The 19611-nt window shown below is 48.3% G+C and overlaps 1 protein-coding gene across 3 annotated transcripts in view; it reads left to right on the top strand.

Annotated features, from left to right (window-relative positions):
• The window catches only part of DAAM2 (dishevelled associated activator of morphogenesis 2), a 107686-nt gene that overhangs the window by 40037 nt on the left and 48038 nt on the right, over positions 1-19611 (top strand). The window lies entirely within an intron of this gene.

Below are 19611 nucleotides of genomic sequence, written 5' to 3'. Positions count from 1 at the left end.
ATCTCATTCCGTGTTAGCAGGGGGTTGCGGGTCTTCAAATTCTCTCCCATTCATATGTAGGTGAATACCTACATCTTTCTGTTCTCATTCAGGCTTGACATAAACAGTGATTTTTCACTACCTGTTCAGCTTGACAAGAAGTGTGGTGTGACCACCTCCTCCCTACTCTGCTTCCCCAGTTAAAGAGTCCTTTGACTCACAGCTGTAGCTCCTTTCTGCAGAGCCTGGTACAGCCCCGACTTGCAGTTCTCCAGTTGGCTGAAGCCCTGCCCTTTTCTCTCAGCCAGTAGCTGTTTTCCAGCTGTTAAGACCATGATGCCACACTTAAAAACGCAGCTCTGGCCCTCAGCTGCACTGGAGTTGAAAGACTAAGGGGGTGGGGAGGTATCTGGTCAACACCTAAAAATAACCAGGGTGAATAAACCCTTGCTTTATATTTTTAGCTTCATAATTAGCATCATGTTGTTGGTATTATAATATTAACGCTAAATAAAATGAGGGGAAAAATCCATCCACAATCATACCATGTGCACAGGGATTTATTTTTCTAAAAGCCCCAGTGCCCTGGGCATTCTGAGATGTAGGGGCGGGGAAAGGAGATGCGAGAAGTCAGGGAGAAGTGATTTAGATAACCTGAAATGGCAGGCATCAAGTCAATGCACAGGCTTCATCTCAAATTTATAGCTGCTCTTCTGTAAGACTGAGTTCTGGCACTGCCTCCTCCAGGAAGCCTCCCCTGTTTTCCTCCTTGTCAACAGGCAGGCTGTACTCTCATAGATGCTCTTTCTATTCACATCATGTCTTACCTATGTGCTTCCCACATTGTGTTATAACTATCCGTTTATGCTCATGGCTCTCCCACTAGACTGTGATCTCTTGGTGCTCAGGAACATAGCTTATTCACCTCTACATCTCCAGTGCCTAGTATTTCCAAAAAGTACTAGGTCACATGTTAGTTAGAATGGTCATTAAGCTACAATACCAGACACAGGGGTCAAGGCCGTTACGGAAGATGACATGCACTGAAGCTGGGCAAATTTCTAAAGTCTACAGGTTGGAAAGCAGCGTGAAATGTGTTATCCATGTCTGATACAGGTGTGTTTTCTTTGGAGTGTTTTGGGTATGCAAAAGAGAGAGGAGGAAAGCGTGGCCGCATCTCACCAGTGGCTGGGAGGTCTCTTCTCATGTTAGAAAAGAGAACACTGCAGAGCATGAGAAGGGGGCCCCCTTTTCTCCTTATGACTGTGTCAGTCCCAAATCCAGAGCGCTCTTCCTTAGCCTGCAGGCGGGCAGGGACTCTGTCTTTTCAGATGGGAATCCCTGCTGCCTGGCACGGTCCCTGGTCCCAGAGAAAATGATCAGTAAACATTTATGGAATGAATGGATGCACGAATGACTGCACACATGGAGGAAGGAACTCTTGCAATGAAGTCAAGTTCATCGGGGAAGACACAGGGAGCTAAGCATTGAGTCCAGTTATGAACGAGGGAAGGGGCGGGGTTTGGCAAAGAGGGCTTTGCAGTTGGGTGATGGGGGGGCAGGCTGTTTGGTGCCTCTCTTGGTTTGGATACTTCTAACCAGAGGCAGGCTCAGAATGGCCATCTCTTGGGGGAGAGGGAAAGTGGGGGCGGTGGGATGTCATACAAAGACATGGGCCTAGAGAGCGGGTTTTCTCCTTTATTTTGCTTCTTTCCCTCCAGCACTTAGAGTCCGACACATTGCTAAGATTCCTCACATCCCTAGGGCAGGGGTGGGGGTGCGGTGGGGTGGGGGCAGTTCTAACAAATGAGTCTGGACAGAGGCATGTGGAGTGTGGCCCAGAGAGAAGGGGAGGAGGGGGAAAGCAACTTGTGAGCTTGGAGAGAAGGCCGTTCTATTTTGGGTGACTTTGAATCCCAGCCCCTCTCCCAGCCAGATCTGCAGCAGACCCCCACCCTCTATACTTCTGTGCACTGGCTTCTGCTCCATTTCTGGCTCCCCTCCCTGCAGCCTTCAAGACTTGGCTCATTCTCCCCTTGGTGTTCTGCCTATTGGTATTCTTGCCTGTATCCAAAACCTCCTCCCAATGTTTTCAAAGAAGCTGTCCCCAAATAACAAATAACAACAATATCTACAAACACTAATCAACATCTATAACTTCTCCCCATTCCTACCGTGTGCCATGTACCCCACTGGGTACTTTGTGTGCCCTCCTTCAACTCCCCAGAAACCCATGAGGTCATTACTTCCGTGATCTCTATTTGACACATGAAGACACTGGGCCTGAGAGAGGTCACCCAGGCAAGCTCACCTTGCTAGGTGGTGGCCAAGCTGTGGCTAGGACCCAGATCTGTGTAACTCAAAAGGCTGTGCTCGTCTCACAGCTATACAGCCCTCTCTCTGAATCAGAAACTGTGGGGGTGGGGCCCAGTGAGCTGCATTTTAATAAGACCTCTAGGAGATTCTAGAACTGCTGGTTTAGCTGATCTGGTTCCAACCTGGCTGAAAACCTCCAAGTCCACTGAGATTTGGGGAAAGCCGATCCTTTCACTGCCATTGCCCCTCCCCCCCCCCCCCCCCCCACACACACACACACACTCCCGATAGGATTCTGTTTATGAACTCTGGGCATAGGGCAAGATGCTCAAGGTTCCTGAGCACTCGGGTTCCCTGGTTATGAAACAGGAATAACCCTGACCCTTAGAAAGGAATGTCCCTGGCTTCTTATTTCCTAGCTGTTTCTCCCAAAAGTGATTACTCAATCCTGACTGCCACTTAGCATCACCTGAGGAACTTTTACAAACTGCCAGTGCCCAGCTCCCTCCCCAGAGCAGGTCAGCCACTCTGGGCGTGGGGTCAGGTCATGAGTGGTGCTAATGTGCGTAGGGGTGGAGAACCCTGGCTGCTCACTCTCAGGCCTCTCCCTCCCCATCACTTCCTCAAGGGAAGAGGCGAGGCATCTCTAACAGTGACTCTGGGCGAAGTTATGAGCGAGACCTGCCAACACTGCAAGGCTCCCTGTCCTGTCTGCGATCTGCCACCTGCAGGGCGGGTGCATCTGGCCAGCTGTGGGTAATGAAGTGAGGAGCCTGCTTCTGTGGGAGGTCCACGGTCTCCCTCCTGTGTCAATGACTGGACATGGGAGCTGGCCTCACTCATGAGTGGGATATTGGGAAGTCCGTTTGGCCAGAGATAGAAAGCCACATACTCCCACAGCTTTATCAGGAACGTAGCTGATACTGTGACCTCCATCTGTCTGCTTCATGTATCTGTTTCTCAACTGGTCCTGAACTCAACCAAGAAGAGAAAACTTTTATGTATGGACCCCAACATCATATACTTAACACAGTTAGAGTTGAATTTAATGAGATGGCACAAACAAGCCAGCTAGTTAGTTAGTGGTCAGTGTGTTTCATCTGAATCAAAACCAAGCCCCCTCTGAGCACCACTGCACCTCCTCGGACTGGCCTCCCAACCTCAAACCGCCTCCACCACCAAGCTCCTGCTGGGCAGTTAACTCCTTAATCCCCGCCTCATTCAAGCCAGTAAATGTCCTTTGCTCTAAGGGATTCACAAAGGATCTGTAGCTGAGAGAAGAACAATTTTTTTCAGAATTGGCTCTACCTTTCCGTAAACAAGTTCCCAGGTGACACTGATGCTGCTGGCCTAGGGACACATTTTGAGTTTCCCTGAGCTGCATGGAAACAAAACGAAGGTTATCTTTGGCTTTCGGGAATGCCCGCGAGAGTTGGCTGACTGGGAGAAGCATCTCTTTGACCCAGATTTCATCTAGTGTTTTGCAAGCTTGGCTGCAAATTAGAATCATCTAGAGAGATTGACAAATGCCAGAGACCTGTAGGGTAAACAACTGTTCCATTTTCCCCAGAACTGACATGGGGCTTTCAGTATTAAAACAGGGAGAATCCTGGGCAAACCAAGAGGAGCCACTTCTCATCCTGGTGGCTCTCACACGCTCACCTAGAGATTCTGTTTTAATTGGTTCTTATTGGGATCCAGGCATCAATATTTTTCGAAATGCCCCCATGATGCTCCTGTGCAGCCAGGTGTGAGAACCTGGCGAGTCTGATCACAACTCTGGGAAGAAGGGGCGGATTAAGATAAAGGTGGGTACAAATGCTGGTGAAAGAGGAGGGGAGAGAAGCAAGAGTGACTTAAGAGACATGCATCCCAATCTCTTGGGGAACTTGTTAAAATGCAGATTCCTGGGTCCTTACCCAAGATCTGCTGAGCCCAAATCTCTGAGAGCAGGGCTCTGGAATCTGCACTATCCATAAGCCCCGGCTCAGTCAGTTATGTGCTTGTAATCGGGGCAGGTCACTTGACTTCTCAGAGCCTCAGTTTCCTCGTCTGTAAAATCAGGATGCTAATACCCACTTTTAAGGGTTTGTGGTGAGAATTAAATGAGATGATGCATGTAAAATGCCTGCCATATCGCAGTACTCAAGACGAAGGAAGAGTTAATGATGCTTCTGTAGTTTTGAACCTTAGGACTGGTGTGTCAATCACAGAAAGAGAGCAGGGGTGGTCTGCAGGGGGGAGGAGATGAAGTCAGCTGAGAGGAAGTTGGTGGGAGTTGTGTCAGCACATCTGAATAGAGATGTGGGTAGTTGGAACTATGGAGGTGGAGACTGGGGAGAGGAGGATTTTGCAGTGAGCATTGTTGAATTAGTCTGAAAGAATGTCAGGGAAGGTTTGCTGGCAGGGAGAAAGGCTAAGGGAGAAGGGCAGGTCTGAGATGCAAACCTGGGCAAAACCCTGGCACCGCTGCTGTGTGCCAGGCTCTGTGCTGGACACACGATTCTTGTTGAACTGTGCTCAAGAAGGTCACAGCCAGTGTGAGTGATGGAATTCAGGAAGCAATAGCATCTCTGTCTGATATTTGCTGGTGGAGAAATGCAGGAAGCTGAGGAGGCGTGCCTAGCCCACACCTGAGTGGAGGGGAGAGTGGCTCACCAGGTGAGTGGCCAGGAGAATGGGGAGGGGCTGGGAGAGGCTGCCCCAGGCAGAGAAACCAGCTGGTTGAAACCAAAGAGGAAGAGGGGGCTTGAAGCCTTGGGACCGGGAGGTTGGACTTCATATTGTCCTGAAACACCATGACAAGGGAGAACGGTGACAAGGACCTCTAGAGGGTTGACAGGGTGGAAAGAGATACCCAGATGTGCAGAATCCAGGGTGAGATGTTTCATGGGCCTCAGTTACTGGGCACTGAGGAGGCAGATGGGGAAGAGAATGAGGTGGAGAGAATTGGGCAAAGCTTGCAGGGAAGTCAGGGTCATAGAAAGGATTTAGAAATGGGGGAGTCCATGCCAGGACTGCTTCCAGGACTTGGGACTATTGGGAGCGATGGCCTGGGCTCGGAAAATCCCAGCTCGTGCCGCCTGACGTCCTGGAGGCAGGGTCTCGTTTCCCTCAGAAGAAACATCCCGTGCCTCCAAGCACACAGAGGAAATACATCTCTTATACCTTTTACCTACAAGATGTCTTTACCTACAAGGAAGGAAGGGGAAAGTGGAAACAAACAGAAATGAAAATGTCCTGTGTTTTGTCTGGGAATGCCAAGGTCTGATTTAACCATGCAGGTTTATAAAGGCGCACGACTTTGCCTCTTGCCTGAGTGTCACTTGAGATACCTCTTGTGGGTGTCTGGCCAAGGTCTGGATGCCTTTGACCACCGGTGGACTTTGAAGAAGAGAAAAGGTTGAAGGACCTGAGTTCATTGGGTTTGCCATAAATGTTTATTTCTGGAGAGTTAACTCTGTCCTCTCTCTCTCCACCCCCACCCCACCCACTGCCAGTAGATGTGTTTCATTCAGGAAGAGAACTTGCATATATAACCCTGTGCCAGGAACTATTCTCATGGGGTCCAGAGGTTAGACGGTGGAAATTTTCACTGGAATAAAAGATAAAAATTAATATAAAAGACCAAGTATCATGAAGTGCCATGTAGTCGTATATGATGAAATATCCTATAAACAGCAGACAAAAAGTGTTCCAAGTTTATTTGGGAGCGTTCAGGTAGATTGGGACGGTCAGGAAGGCTGTTTGTAGAAGGTAGGGTCTACATACAGGATGGAGAGGAGGAGGAGGAAGCAGAGGTAGGGTTGGGAATAGGGTGGGGGACAATATTGTCAACCCCAATGGAGACCAAGCAGCGCCATTCTTACCATATTTCAAAGTTAACAATGCTCTTGCTTTTAATATTTACCCGATTGCAGGAGGACACACAATCTCTGTGTATGAATAATGTAATGTCATCACATTGATGATATGTCTTATAGCTGATAGAGTCAAGAATGCAGGAAATGCAGCGATTGATTTAATCCATCCACTTTTATCAAGTTCCTGCTGAGTTTGCAGGAAGAATCCTGTGGGGGGAGTTGGAGATAAAAGCGGAAGCATCCATGCCCTCTAGGAATTTCAGTCCCTTGAGCAATGGTGCGTTGAGGGAGGAGTGAGTAAGGACGGTGTGGTCAGAAGCCAGGCAGTGTGGAGTGGAGGGGTGACGTGGGATAGGAGAGGAGACCAGGGCCGGAAACAGCCCAGCAGTTACTGAGTTGCCCATCAGGGCCATTCAGGCGGAAAGCCACCCCAGATTAAAGTGACTTGTCTCTGTTCAGTCCTGACCATTCAGGGACTGTGGGTAACATTTTTGGAAACATACAGGGAGTGGCTGGCTGGGCTGCTCTCCCTGGGAAAGTCTGCCTGCGCTGGCTGCCGTAGAAGATGGGCAGGGCCAGCTGCATGATTTGCGGGACCCAGTGCAAAATGGAAATGCAGGGCTCCTTGTTCAAAAATTATTAAAGATTTCGACCCAAGACAGCAGGGCCTGAAACCAAGCAGGAGTCCTTCTGAGGGCACCCAGCTCACACGCCCAAGAGGCTGGCCTCACAGATGGGACAGCCTGGACCTTTCTGTGACTCAGTGTGTACGGTAAGATGATGGGACCGGGTTACTGTCTGTCTGGGGGACAGGATTTCTCTGTAGTAGTGCTGAGCTCTTCTCTGAGAGTCAGGGTGGGGGATGGAGAAAGGATGGGGCACCGCGGGAAGCTGCCATGGCGGTGGGAGCGCCCACCGTGTACGCCTGTGTTGCCATTTACACAGTCATTTCTGTGCAGTGAGAAAGCTATGTCTGGGTTCTGGAATCATTCAGACTGAGGTTCACATGTTTTATGAACTTTACGGACTTGGCCAGGTTGCTTATTTTCTCTAAGTCTTAATTTCCCTAGATGTAAAAATGAATATCATAATGCAATCTTTGCAGGATTTGGGGATAATTAACTGAAATAAAAAGTTTGACAGTTGGAGCTCACCCTAGCTCTTAGTAAATGTTAGTATCTTTCTTTCTGGAAATGTATTGAATATCTATCTTATAAAGTGTGGCACATAGAATAGTTCGAAGACACATTATTGTCAGGGATTTATTTTTTCTATCTCACGCTTGCTGGGGAAGCAGCTAAAATATGACACCACAATTTCACATAGCGAAGGCAGAGGGAGTGCATGTCCCATTATAATATACACCCAAGGGAAACCCAGTTACATCTTCAGGACACACACAAATACACGGAGGAATACCCATATGCACACCTGTGCATGTACATACACGTCCCCGAGCTGAATCGAAACTGGGTTGGAATGAGATGGTGTATTATAGGAAAAAGCCCTAGTTTGGGTGTCATCTCCTGGTTTTTTTTTAACCTCCATGTTCTCATCCGTCAAAAATCCTGACCTTACTTTGTTGTCTGGAGATTAGATAAGATGAGGAATGTGAATACTCAGTATCTGGCCCCTGGCAGGTACCAGCATCCTTTGAATAGGTCTCTGCTCCTGGGTCAAAGTGCGGCTCATGGGAAACTAAGGATGAGACATTGCATTCCCCATAGTACCATTTCCTAAATCTTATGCGTGGGCAGCCTCTTTAAAAACTGAGGGGGGGCTGATATGACATTGGCATGGAGGCTGATTTTCAGTGCTGTTCCTGTTTCCTCTGCTCATATACTTTGCGGAGATGGCTGGGTCATCTTTCTGCTGAGACTCGAAAGTCAGTGGAATCATGTGTATTTGTTTCCTGGAGATGCACACACACACCATACCACATACTTAATCACGCACATACACCATGCATCACACTATAAACATACAAACACACACACTACATACAACCCCCCACACATGCATCTCTGCACCCATAGAGTCAAACCCTCTCACGTGCTACCTTGCTTTAATTTCTTCCCTCCCTCCCTCGGTCATTTACTGCGCATCTCCTATACTTGCTTGTCTAGTCTGCAAAGGTCAGGCATCTCCCTCTCCCCACCCAAACCACATCCGGGCTGATGCCTTGCCCTGAAAACTCGATGTCATGGCTACCATTCTCAATCCCCTTTGCCATCTTGTCTGCTTCTTAGCCAATTCCAGACTGGAACCCAGGCTGTGAGCCCCTCGTTTTAGCCACTCAGGGACCCAGGACAACTGTCACTTCAGCCTTATCCCTAGAAACATCCAGATGGAACCATATCTGTGCCTGTTGGTGCTTTGCTGGGTTCTAACTCCATCCTCACTCAGCTCCTGGGAGCCCCTCTGCTTCTTTTATGGGCTGAGCCTTGAACCTTAGCCACCACCGTGAGCAGCCTGGGTCTGGGACAGGGGAAGGGAACTCAGTTTGAGGGCCTGTGATATGCTGGGCACTGTGCTAGGTGCTAAATACTTGCCCTTCATTTGCTGCTCACAGTAGCCTTGGGAGGTGGGCTTTGTCATCCATGTGTCCATGAGGGAGAGGATGCTCACAGGTGCTAAGTTACTGAGCCAGGTTTAATATGAATGTATACACTTTACCATATACCACCCTTCCTCCTGGAAAATGAAACCAGAAGGGCCGAGGCTTGGGCCTGTGAGGGATTCCTTGTTCTGCATCCCCTCACTCCTCCGTGGTCTTTCCTAGACTCTGTAGAGTAGCTCATCGTAGGAATCTTCTAGAAGGTAGCCAACTACAGTAGCCTGAGCCCTTGGTGGTTTGATTTTGCGCGGCTATGAATAGACCTCTTTTGTTTGTTGTTAAGTTTTATTGAGGTATAATTGATATATAGTAAGCCTTATATAATTAAACTACATCATTTGATACGTTTTAACATATGTAGACACCTCTGAAACCATCACCACAGTCAAGATCATGGACCTGGCCATCACCCCTGGAAGTTCCCTCATGGTCTTTTATAATCCACCGCCTTCCTTCCCACCCTCGTCCTCCTCCACACGCAACCACTCAGGTGGTTTTAGATTAGTTTGCATTTGCTCAAATTTTAGAAATGGAATCATACAGTATGTACCCCTTTTTCCCTCTGGCTTCTTACACTCGTAATTATTTCGAGATCCATCCACAAGTGGCATGTATGGAGAGTTCATTCCTTTTTCCTGCTGAGTAGTATTCTATTATATGGATACATGATAAAATTTGCTTATTAATTCACCTGTTCATGGCCTGTGGGTTGCTTGCAGTTTGGAGCTAATACAAATAAAGTCGCCGTGCACATTTATGAATAAGACTCTGTATGGACATATGCTTTCATTTCTCTTGGGTAAATACCTAGGAATGGAATGACTGTATCCTATGGAGGTGTGTATTTAACTTGTTAAGAAATGGCCAAACTGTTTTCCATAATGGCTGTGCCATGCTGCGGTCCCACCAGCAGTGTAGGAGAGTTCCAGTTCTTCCATGTCCTCAGTGGCACTTAGGATGTAGATCTGATTTCAAGGCGTGGTGGGTATGGAATTTGTGAACCCCACCGAATGGCCAAACCTAAGAAATAAAGCAGGACGCTTTCAGTTTGGCCTCGAATCCTCAGGGATGCTGAATCAAGGAATGCAGAATCAGATGTCCTAGAAACGTTATTGAAAGAGCTGTTTGCAGAATGCTGGAGATGGAAGAAATGAGAGGTCAGCTCCGGTCCCAGCATGAGACCATGTGGGGCTGGACCAAGTCTGGAGCTTGGTGGTTGGGAATGAAACAAATGCACTCGAGGCATTTTGGGGAAAGTGGTAAGAATCATTAACAAGATGGGCCATGAGGGAGGGAAGACAAAGAGCAGTCGAAGGGGACCCTGAGCCTGGGGGCTATAGTTCTCTGAGGGCAGGAGCTGTGTCTAGTTTGCCCTCAGATCCCCGGCACCAAGAGCCAGGCATAGAGTGAGTGCTAAAAACAATGGTGGTTGAATGAATGACCCAATGAATGAATGATGAACTAATGGGTGCTCAGAGATTATGATTCCTTTCAAACCAGCCTCATTTAGCACCTCATGTGTTCTGTGCACAGAGCCTAGTGTCGGGCTGGAAGAAACTCTAGGGAGCATGAGGCTTGACCTGCTCATTTACAGAAAAGGCGCAGAAATGATGCCCTCTTGTTCCAGGTCAGTCCTCTCTTGTTCAGGTAGCTTGCCTGCTCGGGCAGAGGTGGGTCTCAAACCTGGGTCCCCTCAGTTTTAGTCTACAGTTTTTCTTCTTTAAAAAAATAACATTGTTTTTTTTCTGATGAAAGTAATAAGTGCTCATACTAAGAAGTCTGGAAAAATCTAGACATGTATAAGAAAAATACCTCCAAACTCCAGCAACCCAAAGATAATGACTTTGGGCTCACATAGGTGTGTGTGCACGCATGTGGGTGTAGGTATGTCTGTCTGTCTATCTAATCAGTCCCTGTTAATCAATCCTTATGTTTGAATATTTGGGGTGTTTTCAGTCTTTTATAGTGTTAGTAATCCTGGGATGGACGTCTGGTCCTGAATCTTTGATGACATCTCTGTTTATCTCCAGTACCCATTCCACGATGCAGTGTGCTTGTAACTCCTTTGTATAAACTGGTGGAATAGAACCCACATTTGGGGTGGAGTTCTGCAAACATTCATCAGACTCAAACACTTGTATTTCCCCCATCATAACCATAGCCACCCTTTGTTATATTATTTGTTTAATTGTTCCCCTGCCCCACCAAACCAAACTCTTGCTTACTATTGTATTTTTCCAGCTCCTTGAATGGTACGTAGGCGCTCAACAAATATTTGTTAGAATGAATGAGTGAATGGATGAAATTGAATGAACAAGAGTGAAGGGCAAGTGAGGGCTCACCCTGGGTCTGCATCTGCTGTCACATTTGCCTTCCAGGAGTCAGCTCAGCTTCCCTTCCCTCCTTTCTCAGCCCCTGCCCGCTCCTTCTCTGCCCACCCTGAAGAGATGGAATGTGCCTGTGGTCCAGGATTTATGTCCAGCCAGGCCCTGAGGCACATGCAGGGCCTTGTCTGGTGTGAACGCAGGACGCTAAGAGGGGCCAGCAGTGCTGTGAGGTGGGAACCATGTCTGGGACGACTCAGTCCAGAGTGAGACCATGTGCACAGGCCCAGCCGGGTCCCAGGGACAGGACCTCAGGGTGCTGCCCTCCTGAATGACAGAGTGCCTCTGTCCTGGGACCCCAGGAGGAGAGGACCAGGGGGCGTGGCCAGTAGGGAGCTTTTCCCAGCCCGAGGTGCCTAGAATGGTGTGAGTTCTCAGCACGCTGGGCGTTCTGGTGGGAGACCTGGCAGGACTGCACAGGAAGAAGCTGTAGGCGATTTTTCCCTGAAGCCTTTCAATAAAGACAGTCTGATCTGTGTGATGGAGGAGGGGCGTGGCTTCCTGGAAGCAGGAGGGGGTGAGGCAATGGGTGTCACAGGCGTACAGGGTGGTTTCCCTTTGGCCAGGAGCCCCTCTGGCTGTAATGGGTAGCAGACTAGAGTGTTGAAATTCCTTCTTCTCCTTTACTTTACAGCTGTTGTCCAAAGAGCTCCCACCACTCCCTCTCGCTTAGCCCGAGTCCTTGTTGTCTGTGCCCAGGACATGTCATACCAACGTCCCAGCACCCCCTCACACACGTGCTGGCACACCCTCTGTGACATCTCCAGCATCTGTCCCCTCCGCTCCATTCTTGGTAATTCCCTGCCTATTAACTCTTCCTCAGACAGAGCTGCATTCAGGGCCTGCCTTTATCTGGCCCCAGTCTTGTTTCCCACTGTACCTTTTTTGAGCCCTGTGTTCCAGACGGATACAACTGCTTCCCTTCATCACTCACTCACCTCCGGGCTTTTCTTGATATCAGGCAGTCTGGCACACCTTTGCTGTGAATGCTTTCTTGGACAACCTGTCCCCCCCCCCCCCCCCCCAACACACATACATACTGGCATGAGCTAATATTCTTTCTTCTTCTTTGACCCAGCTTCAATGCCACTTCCTGTGGGGAATGTTTCAGATTACCCTCCCTGCCCCACCCCCAGAAATCACTCCTCCCTCCCTGCAGTCCCACGGCCTGGAGCTGTACCCCTTCGTTGCATCCTGGCTGTTTATGCACATGCCTCCCCAGTAAGACTGTAAACCTGCTGAGGATAGGGTTCAAAGTCTGGTTCATTTGAATCACACAGGCCATGGCTTGTACAAGGCAGTCACTTGGGATGGATAGATGGATGGATGGATGAATGCTTGACTGTGGCCTTGGAGAACTACTATCTGCTTGTTTACTGTCCCAGTGAGACAAAGAAACCTATATTCTCTTTATCATTTCTCAAAATGAGAAACCAATTGGAAAATCCCTAACTTCCACACTTAACCCCAAGTCAGAGAAATGTCACTTTGGGGAATTTTCAGTTTCACTTTCCCTGCAAGAGACCCCTTTCTCTCCTTCCCTGTCTGCCCTTCTCTGCATGTCTCACCCCACAGCCTGCACCAGAGAGGACTCAGGCTGGGAGAGTTGTCTGTTGCTTTCTTTGCCTTTCCCAGAGCAGAGGGAGCTGCTAAAAATAGCTTCCCCAGTGGAAAAGGACCTTGCTTATTTTTGAAAGTTCTCCCCGCCCCCTCCCCAGCCCCACCTGAGGCTCACACTGCAAGTCAGACTGTTTTCAGTTGTCCTGAGGGTGACAGGGAAGTCACAGCTGGACCCCTCAGCCCTGTGGCCGGAGCGATGTCTAGGAGATGGGCCCGCAGAGAAGTGGGGGGATGAGACGCCTTCAATGCTTCCATTTCTTGTCCGAATCAGAGATGGATCTCACTCCCAGCAACTTCTTTGTAGACGTGGTTTGAGTCCTAGGCTTATCCTCTGCACCTTTCTGAGCCTCAGATTTCCTCATCTGTAAAAGGTGGGCAGGGGAAGGGCAGTGATCATATCTACCCTACAGGAGTGGGATGAAAGTTTAAGGTAAACCTTGAGCAAAAATGAGAATTATGACTTTATTATGATTAGAGTCACTGGACGTAAAGCGCTACATTTTTGTCTGAATGGGTGTAAGACTAGGCACACGAGCCAGGGTGATAGACTAAGTTGAACCATACTAAATTAATGATTTTGTAGATGAAACATAACCAAATACTGTCCATTACATATAATTCAACCTAATAACACAGTGATAAGTAAACTTTCTATAAAGGACAAGGTCGTATATAGTTTTGGCTTTGTGGGCCATGGGGTCTCCGTTGCATGAAAGCAGCCATGGACGAATGGGTGTGCTGTGTTTTAAAAAGACTGTATTTACAAATGCAGGCTCTGGGCTGGATTTGGCCCCTATAACATCTGCCAACCTCTGTAATAATAGGTAAAATTCATTCCCATAGAGAGAGAACCTTCTGTAACACATATAGTCAAATTCCGGTTTCTCATCATTGTAACAGTAGCTTATCTATATAGCCATTAATAATGTTTACTAATACTAAGCACTTTTCTAAGTGCTGTACAAGTATTAACTAATTCAGTCCTCATGACAGCCCTGTGAAGTATGTACTATTATTATTTCCCCATATTACTGAGGAGGAAACTGTGAGACTCAGAGAGGCTAAGTAACTTCTCTGAAATCACATAGTTAGTGTTTATGGCCGTTGAACAGAACCCATCCAAGTGTGTGGTGTAGAGTTGGGTGTTGGCAATCAGACAGCTTCAGGGTGGAGGTCTGTGTAGACAGGGTTATGAGGTATCACACGCCCGTCTGCTGCCCACAAAGCATGAGGGGATGGTCTTCAGAGGCTTGTCGCGAGAGCAGGCGCGGTGTATGTGGGCAGTAGGGGGAGATGGTGGGCAAAGGCCCGGGCAGTATAGCCTGGGATGGAAAAGCATAGATTCTTCCTTGGGGAGCCAGGTCTCAGGTAAGCTGGGCCTGGGCCCATTTCCTACGTGACCCCCAGTGGCACACAGGGGTCAGTATTTAGGGAGGAATCTCCTGCCAGTGGAACAGGAAATGGTTTACATTCCTTATGGTCCATGCAGCAGCTCTGGGGAGCTCTGGGCCCCATTCCCAGACCCAGGCCCCAGGGGACATGGTGGGAGAGAAGAGCAAAGGAGCAGGCTCCCGAGGATGCCTGGGTTCTACTGTCAAACCGAGGTGCTTGTATACCTGGTCAGTTCCCTTGCCTATTCATTTAAACACAAGTAATAGGCCACTGGTCAGCACTCTGGCCTCGCACACGCCATGCTGTTTCTCCCTCTGTATCTTCGCTTATGCTGTTCCCTTTGCCTGGAATGCCTTTTCCCACCTCTTGTACCCTTCCTGAATTCTCTCATATCTTTCAAGACTGGCTCAATGTCACTTTCTTCCGGAATCTTCTCTGACTTCCTCTTTACCCCCCACTGCCCAGGTCCACTTTCTCAGTGCTGCCATAGTATCTGTCTTTCTAACCCTTCTGTGTTGTTACTGCCTTGACTCCCCTGGCTCTCCCACTAGAAGGGGTCCTCCTCAAGGAAGGGGACCCTGCCTGGTTTACTCCTCTGTCCTCACCACCCGTGAGTATTCAGAACATGGGCACGGAGCTGGTTAAAATCATGGGTCTTCAAGTGTGACACCACTGTCCTCAAAACCCAGCCCCTTCACCCATAGCATGTGGTGTCTGGGCAAGTGGCCTGACTTTCGGAAGTCTTAATGTAACCATCAGTAAGGAGGGGTAGTCATGCTATTAGAGGGTTGCAGGGAATAAATGAGATAAAATGCAAAATTTTCAGCACTGTGCCTGGCTCCTAGTCGGTACTTTGGAAGTGGCCAAGGAGAGACATAATAGCACATCTTGCTCTGTTACCCCCATGTATAGAATTGGGGAAAGGGGGGTAGGGGTAGGAAATCTGAATACTTTGAAGCCACAGCATTGGTCCCAGAGCTAAAGGAAGGGTTTATGCGTCAGCTTTGGTCCTGTGACTAGAACACTGAACTTGGAGTCAAGATATTTAGTTGTGAGTTCCAGCTCTGTCTCTTAGTAGCTGGTGTTGTTGACAAGTCATGTAACAGCTGCTGAAGCTTTAATATCATCATCTATAGGGAGGGATCATGGTAATAACCACCTTATAAGGTCACTGCGAAGCTGAAGTGAGATTGCAGAGCTGTGAAGGCACTTGGCCCAATTCATAGGAAGTGCTCAATTATGAATTATTGAATCTAGATGTATAGGACACTTGAGAAAGCTCTGAGCTGGTCTCAGATTAGAGCATTCCTTGGACATGTGCCCTATGGCTTAGTGGTTTATAGCTTTAGAGTCAGTCATGTGTTTGAATCCTAGCTATGCCATAACTAGCTGTGTGTCTTTAGGCAAGTTACTTATCTTCTCTGAACCACAGGTTTTTTTTTCCTTTAAATAACTTCTCTAAAATGACGCCACCTATCTCAGAGAGCTGCTATGAGGACAAAATGTAGTATAGCCCAGTGTCTGACAAATACCAAAGTCTCAGGTGTTAGTATTATTCTGTTTTTAGTTACGACTTAGGAGTAAGCAGTGATGATATGGGGTTTTTGAAGTCTTAATCAATGCAACAACTGATGTGCAGAGGGGCTGGAGGCCAGGATTTGGGGGTAAGGGTTAGGATTGTCATCTTTACAGATCAAATGGGAGTACTGAACTCAAGTAATAGGAAGTACTTCCTGGCTGGTGGTGGAATGTGGGAGCAGTGCTCAGGGTAGGCTGAGGCGCACCCCTGGGGAAATCTTTGGGAATGAAATTGAGCCAGACAGTGTGAAAGCTCAGGGCTGACTGGGCCCTTGGAGTTCTTCAGTCAAACCCTGCCATTGCATAGAGGAAACAGGTCCCCTGAGGATCGTACCATGGCTCCCTGACCCACAGCTAGCTGGTGACTAGCCCTGGCCTCCAGAGTTGAGGAAATATGTTTTCTACACAATGTGGACGGTTGTGACAACAGGAGGGGAAGTCTGGCAGGAGCCAGAGGACTAGAGGAGACCCCTGTGCGAGTTACAAGAGGGCTAATTGGAGGTGACCAGATGGTTTAATGTCTTAGGCCGATTGGTCTATGTTTAGGGACTAACTGTCCTGAAAGACCTTGTCCCTACAGGGAGGAGAAGAGGATGGGACAAGGAGACAGGATGTGGAGGGCATGGAATGGTTGGTGCTAGGGAGGTTTCCATGGAGAGAAAGGTGGGTGGTGGGGTGGGGAGCAGGTTACATCCCTCTGACCCAAGTTCAAGTCCACTGTATTTTGTTTGTTGTTGTTGCTTCCCGTTTTTCCATATTGCTTCTCAATTCTTTTCTAAGATGGGGACCTCCATTGCTCGTCTTTGTAAAGGGATTTTGCAGAAATGAAGCACTCTGGCCACCTCCACCATTCCCAGTTCCTGCCCAGGGTCAGTGACAAGGGTTTACCTTTCAAACTAGAGGTAGTTCAGAGCCTAAGGAAAATCCTAGCTCCTCTGGTCCAGACTGTCCAGTTACCAGAGGCAAAGCTGGGCAGCTTCTTAATGTGGCTGGGCAAGATCCCACAATGCCCCGTGTTGGTGGCCCCATCCATGCCTGGAGGATGGCTCCTGGTTGCAGGCTCTGGGCAGGGCCAGGCTCACCTGGCTGGTGACAATGATAATCAAGCCACAGCAGCAGTGCCGGCCTTCCTTAGTGAGTGCCCAATGTGCTCCAGCCATCTTACTCCTATTACTTCATTTACTCTTCACCACAACTCAGTGAGGAAGATGCTGTTATTATCTTGGTATCACAGGAGAGGCTCTCAGAGGTTAAGACCTTATGAACTGTGCTCAGGGTCACCCACCTGGGAAGACAAAGCCAAGAGTCAAATCCTAGATTGTCTGACTTCGAAGACTCTCCTGAAGTGAAGGAGGAGTCAGAGCCAGGTTGGAAAAGAAATTGGGGCAGTGGAAGACGGAAGCAGGTCCTCCTGGTGGAGGAGAATCAGGTGGCCTTTAGGATCTCCATAGCTCCACTCGGTCTAGAGGGAACCTTGGAGACTGGAGCTATTTCTAAACTAAGCTGTTGAGATTGGTCTTCTGTAGTGGAGGGAGGCTGGGGCATTGGATAAAAGAGCCCCTGATGTGGGAAGATGAGCTCTGGTGAGGTAGGGACCCGACCACTGCTTGAACACTGGAGTCCTGGGTTTCAACCCAGCTATGTCCCTAGCATGTGTGACCTCAGATAAGACATTTTTCCTTTGGACCTCAATTTTCTCATCTCTTCTGTGAAGCTAGATGATTTCCAGCTGGGAGCCTGTGGTTTTAGTTTTGGATGTTTAGATGGGGCCCTAAGAAAGAGAGGCAGGAACAGACTTAAAGATGGGTTTGTGGGGAGGAGAGCGTCCTCAGGAACATAAACATACTCAGGAGCTGTCAAACAGTCCTCCCCTTAAAAGGGCAAATATGCAGCCCTCCCCTGGGCGATCAGGCCCCTGGAAGGAGGGCACTTCCTGTTTGGAGGGTCTGTGTCTACTTCGTGCCTCCTCCTGAGGACACTACCCCTCACTCCTCGTACTCAGGGGAGACATTAAACATATTTAATGGCAGGTATGACATGGCACCAACCAATCAGAGAAGTCACAGCTGTAAACAGCTGGTGTAAGACTAACAGGATATGCCAGCTGTAGGCCCGCCCTGCCCCTACCCCTGATCCCTCCTGGCAAAGCCTGGCTCAGGAGCTGAAGGGCAAAGAAGGACGAGGAAGGAGACTGGGGGAGCAAGAAGTTGAGCAGGCGAATGCAGGCAAGAGTTCACAGGTTTTCCCAGACATCAGTACTTCCCTGCCCAGAAGCCCACCATGCCATGAACACACCCTCACCATGGCCTCTAGGAGTTTCCTTCCCATACTTTGTGCCCTGAACAAAGCAGTCTTGCCTACCAACTGTAGCTACATTTTGGAGGCAGATGAGACAAAGGGGACCTGGTCTGTATTCTGCGTCATTATCCCAACTTGGCAACAGGCAGGGGACTTCCAGGGTAGGCTACCCCGTCTGTCTGCAGAATTGGTGCTTTACTAAGCCTGAGAGTTGGGGACCAGGGCTTTGTCTCACCCGCCCTTGGCCATTGGCTAACAAGTCCCATGGACAGCCTAAAGCCTCCCTTCCTCTCTTGTTTTCCTCAGCCATCAGCCTATTCCAGGTCTTTGTCACCATGTACCAGGATTTCTGTGTTAGCTGGCCTGCTGCCTCCTCTACCTACAAACTCTAGACTGTCCACGTGTTCTCTATAAGGGTTCTTGTGGGTTTATCAACCACTAGGAGTCAGGGATTTCCATCAATATTTCTTGACTGGTTGATAAGGACCCCTATCCTCTTTTTCCATGAGCGCAAGTTGTTTTCCAATTGACCAAGAAATATTTATTGAACACTCGTTAAGCGCAAGGCATTTTATTAGCTATAGAAATGAGGGGTGTGGGGGGCTGTCAGGTAAGTAGGAGGCATGAGCCCTGACTTCAAGGAGCCTTCACTATAGCTGTGGAGAGCCAATATGTAAATACATAGAAGATAATCAGTAATACAAGTCTACCTTGGGTAATGTGTTATTTGAGGCTCTCCTGGGTCTATTAAAAAGTCTGTCACAAACCTTATAAAGAAAGATGAAATGGAGCTGGTAAAAGACTCTAGAATGACAATTAAAATGCATCATGACTTATATGAGAGGGCAGATCAGGTGACTGAGTTATTCACTACATGATTAGGGCTTAGGAAACAAAGCGATGTTCTCCAGAAGTTACTCTGAGTTCACTAGGAACAAGTTATGCCACATTTATCTTATCTTTCTTTGATAAGGTTCTAGAGCTTGGTTCAAAGGAATGCCTTACATTTGGCATATCTCGAGTTCCACAAGGCTTTAGGGAAAGTTTCCTATGGTGTCTTTATAAAAAAGAGGGCTGGATAACTGCATGAGTTGATGGGTTTAGAGCTGGTTGAAGGACTGTCCCCTGAGAGTGTTGATAACTAGGGCTCCAGATGAGGTAGCTATGCCATCTATGTCTGTCTATATCCTATATCAACATTTTAAGCAGTGATATGAGTAAAGACCATGGAGACATTCTGATCATTCTGTCAATGACCCAAATCTAGAAGAAACAGCTAATAATCAATACTTTAAAATACCTTAAGCCTTCCTTCCCCATGGGATGTACACCGGACCCCAGAATGAATCAAGTGAGTGAGTGAGCCCTCCTGGAAATGGGTCTGCCAAATGATAGGGAATAGGATTCCCATCTGACAGTGACGTAGAGATAAGATGAGTGCCAGCTCTGTCATCCCGGAAGTCACATTCTGTGACTACAACCCTCTCCTCTTCTTTAGGGGCACAGAGGGGGAATCTGAAAGTGTTTGTGGCAGGAAACACTGAGAGGGTGTGGTGAGGAGGAC

Source organism: Rhinolophus sinicus, chromosome 2 (assembly GCF_057876585.1).
Source record: "Rhinolophus sinicus isolate RSI-liver-muscle chromosome 2, RSI-T2T, whole genome shotgun sequence".
NCBI lineage: Eukaryota > Metazoa > Chordata > Mammalia > Chiroptera > Rhinolophidae > Rhinolophus > Rhinolophus sinicus.
This window is presented reverse-complemented; position numbering and strand designations above follow the sequence as displayed.